Here is a 6,214-nt window from a genome sequence, read left to right on the forward strand (position 1 = left end):
AGAATGATAAAAGAAAGATGAAAAAGATAAAAAAAACACAAGAAAAGATTTGTTTAGTTTAAGAATCTGAGAAAGGGCTGATAATAATAATAAGAAAAAAAACGCAGTGGTTGAATGAACTGGGAGAACTCTAGATGAAAGTACATCTAGTGCCAGCCGAAAACCAAATTAGATATACATATTCAAAGATAAAAAATAAAAAGTCAAAAATATAATCAGAATACCATTAATTTAACCTTGGCCAATGAATGAGACAGTGGAAGCATTAATTTTATATGGGAAAAACCAAAGTCTGGAAGCCTGTAAAATTCTTCCCCCTGTCTAAAGGAAATTAACACGGGAGCCATAGCCAGCATCCGTTCATTTAGAGAAGCCTGGACACTGAAATGCTGGAGGTCGTAGAGAAGGGGAGAGATGGACTGGATAGTTCTCTCTCTCTCTCTCTGCCACCCACCCACTCGAGGAGGCCCCCATACTGTTGTGGTGACAAATATTTATCTATTTATTTTGGCTGTCACCCCTCCTCACCCTCTCTCTCTCTCTTTCTCTCTCAACATACATTCCCCTCTCACTTCCTCCTTCCTCTGCCCTCCCTCCATTCATTCTTCCCCCCATCCCCCTCTCTCACCCCTCCCTCATCTCTCCTCCTCCCCTCTCCCCCTCCCTCCAGCACCTCCTCTCTCTCATCCCCCCCTCCCCCACTATCTCCTTCACTAAGGGAGAGAAAGGAACGGTTTGTGTATTGTGTTGGTGAGGGTCTGCTACTGCTGATGGTGAGGGTGGTCGTTCATTGTGGTGATGATGGTGGTGGTGGTGGTGATGACGGTAATTGTGGCAGTGGTGATAATGATGGTGATGGTGATGATGATGGTAATGGCGATCATGGTGGTGGTGGTGATGGTGATGATGGCCATGGTGATAATGGTGAAAATGATGGTATTGGTGATGGTGATGGTGGTGATGATGATGGTCATGGTGGTAGTGGTGATAATGATGGTAATGGTGATAATGGTGATGGTTACTTATGATGGTATTAATAGTGATGATGCTGGTGGTGGTGGTGGTGACTAAGCAAGAGGAACTGCCATGATGTGAATGCTGAGCTGTTGCACCTTTTTTCTCTGCCACCGAGCAACGTGAAATAAGATGCAAAGGACAAAAATCTATGTCAAAGTAAAAAAAGTATAGCACAACAATCTACAAAAGGACGAAAATCTGGACCAAGTTAAGGTGAATGGAGTATAGCACAGGCCTACCATCCCAACCAGCACAGTTAGATCACTAGACCAAAAGAGTGATATTATTAACTCTTTCACTACTTTCGTCATGGCTAAGGTATTTTATTTTAGCTAATGCCTGGCGATTTTATTCAGCAATGGAAAAGCTCTGTAGGTGAAGTAATTAATAAGATTCAAATCCTCAAATAATCCCTGCAACAATTGGGATTAAATTTGCGTCCACACGAATCACAGTCAACTTCTTTAACGCTTTCAGTGTCTTGACGGATTTAATATTTTAATTTATTAGATTATGCAAAATATTCCTTCAGGCAGTAGCACTTTTATAACCCAGCTGCTCCACTGCCAAACTGTCTTTCAGCTACCTCACAATCCCCCAAAAGGTGGATGGTGTACTGCAAGAGGACAGCATTAGTCTGCAGTCAACTGGGTTCACGTTTCAGATAAGCCTGGAGTTACGGTTACCACAATATTACCTAACCTGTTCTGAAAGTGTGTCTGTCTGCGTGTCTGCCCACTATGAAAATTAATGGCGAACTACCCAGGGAGGTGTAACAGGGTAGCTTTTTGCCGGAAATTTATCTGCGTAGTTTAAATTTGCTACAGTGGCGCCCCTAGTGGCCAAAATCAAAACTAATCCAGTCACTAATCAAACCAACCTGACGATGCTGTGGCTAATACATCTCCGTGACTAGGAGGATGTGGTGAGTTACGGTGATGTTAGTAATGAGTGATGATGGTGGTTGCAATGGTGGTAGTTGTGGTAAGTAATGGTGGTAGTTGTGGTGAGCGATGGTGGTAGTTGTGGTGAGTGATGCTGGTAGTTGTGGTGAGTGATGTTGGTAGTTGTGGTGAGTGATGTTGGTAGTTGTGGTGAGCGATGGTGGTAGTTGTGGTGAGTGATGGTGGTAGCTGTGGTGAGCGATGATGGTAGTTGTGATGAGCGATGATGATAGTTGTGGTGAGCGATGATGGTAGTTGTGGTGAGCGATGGTGGTAGTTGTGGTGAGCGATGGTAGTAGTTGTGGTGAGTGACGGTGGTAGTTGTGGTAGCTATTGGAGGGTGACATAGTTGTGGTTGCTCCTTCAATAGTCCCTTCCCTGCCTTCCACTTTCCTTCACACTCTCATTCTCCTTTCCCACCCCCATTCTTCTCCATTTCTGTTCTTCCCAGTTCTAATTTTCTTTCCTTTTTCCCCCCTCCTTCCTTTTGTCTTTCCCTTCCCCCCCCCCCGTTTCCCATCCTTCTTCCTTTTATTTTTTTGTGTGTGACTTGTTTTTCCCATATATTTCTACCTATTCATACGGGTCTCTCTCTCTCTCTCTCGTTTCCCACCCCTATTCTTCTCCATTTCTTTTCTTCCCAATTCTAATTATCTTTCCTTTTCCCCCTTCTTTCTTTTGTTTTTCCCTCCCGCCCCGTTTCCCATCCTTCTTCCTTTTAGCTGATTTTCTTTATGTTCGTACGTTTTGTTCTTAATTCTGGCTTATTCGGGTTTTCTTTTTCTTTTTTTTTTCTCATATTTCTCCACTAGACTCATGCCATCTCTCCCATTTCTAAGTTTAGCCGTCTGCCTGTCTATTTATCTATCTACCTACCTATCTATCTATTTATCTATCTCTCGTTCTTTCTTTCTTTCTTGTTAGGGTCAGTGAGGCATAGCATGGATGGGCGAGGTATAGATGCGTGTGTTGTGAGTTAGTGTGGATTGGGCATGGGTGGTGTGGATAGATGGATGAGATGGGTGTGGGTGTAGTGTATGGAACAGCAAGTGAGTCTGAGGGTGCAAGTGAAGGGGGTGGAGATGAATGTGGGGATGAATGACAGTGTGAGGGATTACGAGAAGATGAGTGTACTGCAAGTGGAATGAGAGGATGGGAGGGAGTGTGGGTATGAGTGGGTTTGTGTGACTATAGGTGTGAGCGTGTGGGAGTGTGGGTGTGTAGAAGCGGATATATGGGTGAGTGTGTGTGAAGGTGAGGGAACGATTAAGATGTGAGTATAAAATATATGTCAGTGAGATGCTGGCTGGTGTTATTCAGTAAATAAGGTATATAAGTGAAGCAGATTAATCGTTGTCAGTGGATAAATATATATGTGGAAGAGTATTGTTGAATGAATGAAGTTGAGCATCAGTAAGCAAGATAGGGGTGAAGGTGGGTGAGTAAGTAGGCATAGGGTTTGTAAGGCTAATTAATAAAATGGAAAAGGTATAGGTGGGTAAAAGGATATGTAGAAAGATAAAATACACGTCAGTAGGTATGTATGATAATGTATAACTATAATGTGCACTGCAAGAGAAATACATCGGAATCAGGAGTCTCAGATTTTATTTATTTTAGTTATTTATTTATTAACATTTCTACGAGGTTTGTAAGTTAGACGAAAGGCATACTAAAATTTCCTGAAGATATTTAGAGACAGGGTACTTCTCCATGGGGACCTTGTCAGCAAATAGCATCCCCCCCCCCCTCCCATTCATTAGCATCCCACCCTTTTTTTTTCCTCCCATACACTGTGAAGATTACGTGTTAAAAAGAACTTCACCTCGTTTGTTATATTAAACAATCGTCGTTTTATACATGAGTAAGACTGACAATATATTTAAACTGCTGTCAATGCCCTGTTCTCAGGAAATAACACACACACACACACACACACACACACACACACACACACACACACACACACACACACACACACACAATGACAGTGCTAAGAAGACATATACCACAGCCCAGATCCAACACACATACTTACAACACTGAATCTTGGACTCGCCGAACACAGAGGAGGACAGCATGATCAGAGGCGAAGTTACGATTATGTGTAGCTTCCATAAACTATACCACTTCTACACTACCTTGGCCCAGAGTTTCCTCCTTTTGCAGCTGATTTCACACAGCTCAGGGGCGGAATGAGACAAGGCAATACTATGGCTCTTTTGTCCTTTGCAGAGCACTTCTTCAAGATTGGCACAATATCCTAGCGTTAATCTCTCGCTACATCTCAGCATATAAGATGGAGAGATAGCAATTTTAGGCCAAGTTAGAGTAAAATGGGTGTGGTTTTCTTTTATACAAGTAGATATAGAAGGACAGACCTGCAAACCACTTGGAGGAAAGGCAGGCAGGCAGGAGGGAAGGTAGACAGGAGTATGTAAGAGCAAGCAGGCAGGGAGCTATAGGCAGGAGTATATGTAAGAGAATAGGTAGGCAGACAGGAGGGTACAAGGGCAGGCAGGAAGGTAGGAAGGATTGTAGAAAAGGGTACGCATGCAGGCTGGAAGGTACGAGGGTAGGTAGGTTGATAGGCAGACAGGTAGGAAGATAATTGGGTAGGTAGGCAGACAGACAGAAAGGTATGTGGGTTGGAAAGTAGGCAGAATGTCAACAATGTAAGTGAGTAGGCAGGAAGGCAGATAGGCAGAAAGGTAAGTGGGTAGGCAGGGAGGCATAAAGGTAAGTGGGTAGGCAGAGAGACAGGTAAGGCAGGAGGGAGGTGAAAGGACCACCCACTCTGCTATAGATTTATGGCGCCTTTGAGTTCTGATGAACTGCTACCGTCTCTCTCTCTCTCTCTCTCTCTCTCTCTCTCTCTCTCTCTCTCTCTCTCTCTCCCTCCCTCCCTCTCTCTCTCTCGCTCCCTCTCTCTCTCTCTCTCTCTCTCTCTCTCTCTGCAGATAGCCCTCTTTCTTTCATTGTCTTTCTTCCTCTTCCTCTCTGTTCTCTCCATAGTCAAGGAAGCTTGGAAGGTAAATGGAAGGGAGGAAGGAGAAAGGGAACTGAATGGGAAAGAAACGTGGAGGGAGGGAGGGAGGAAGGAAGGAAGGAAGGGAGAGAAGGGAGGAAAAATGGAGAGAATAGAGGAAGAAGAGAGAGAAAAGAGGAGGTTATAGTGATGGGGAAAGGAAAGAGGAGTCGGGGATGAAGAAAATAACAGGAAATAGGATGGAGAGAAGGAAGGGAGGAAACAGACGAGGGAAGATGATGAAAGAGGCTGAGGGAAGAAGTGAGGGGTTTGCAAGGGAAGGGAGGATGGAGGGAAAGAGGGGTGAGAGGAGAGACAAGGTAAGGAGTAAGAAAGAAAAGAGAAAAAAGGAAGGATGGAGGGAGTAGAGAGAGACAAAACTGAAGGGGCAGGAACGAAGGAGAAGAAGGAGGGAAGGGAAGGGGAGAGACTGAGAAGGGAGAGAGAATGGAAGGAACGAGAGGGGAAGGGAGGGGCTTTGTTAGGACGTGAGGGAGAAGAGAGGAAAGAGAATGGATAGAGGAAGTAGACAGAAGAACAGAAGAGGATGGAACATAAGAGAGGAAGGATGGAAGAGAAGGGAAGTGAGAGGGGAGAAAGAAGGAAGCAGGAGAGAGGGAGGGAGAGGGGAGACAGAGAAGAGAGGATGGAGGGAAGGAGGAAGGCGAGAGGAGTGAGAGGAGAGAGAGAAGAAAGGAGGAGACAGGAAAGAAGGGGGATAAGAGAGATGAGAGTATGGAGGGAAAGAGGATGAGGGAGGAAGAGGAACGGGAATGAGAGGGGAGAGGAGAGAAAGGAGGAAAATAGGAGAGAGAGAGAGAGAGAGAGAGAGAGAGAGAGAGAGAGAGAGAGAGAATGGAGGGAAGGAGGGAGGAGAGGAGAGAATGGAGAGAAAGAGGGAGGACAGGAGAGAATGGAGGGGAGGGAAGAGAGGAGAGAAAGGAGGGAAAGAGGGAGGAGAGGAGAGAAAAGAGGAGGGGGAGGTGTTATTAGTAGCGGCCACACCACCACAAAACCCTCAAGTCCAAAAGGCAAACAACAATGAGAGAGAGAGAGAGAGAGAGAGAGAGAGAGAGAGAGAGAGAGAGAGAGAGAGAGAGAGAGAGAGTCGGTTTACTCTCTAATACTCCCTAATTGCTTAATATACTGAAGTTGCTTTAAGAGAATTAATATGCAGTGGACACCCGGGTCTCTCTCTCTCTCTCTCTCTCTCTCTCTCTCTCTC

This window comes from Coenobita brevimanus, chromosome 62 (assembly GCF_032717465.1).
Source record: "Coenobita brevimanus isolate Jiangsu-jjx chromosome 62, ASM3271746v2, whole genome shotgun sequence".
Classification (NCBI taxonomy): Eukaryota; Metazoa; Arthropoda; class Malacostraca; order Decapoda; family Coenobitidae; genus Coenobita; species Coenobita brevimanus.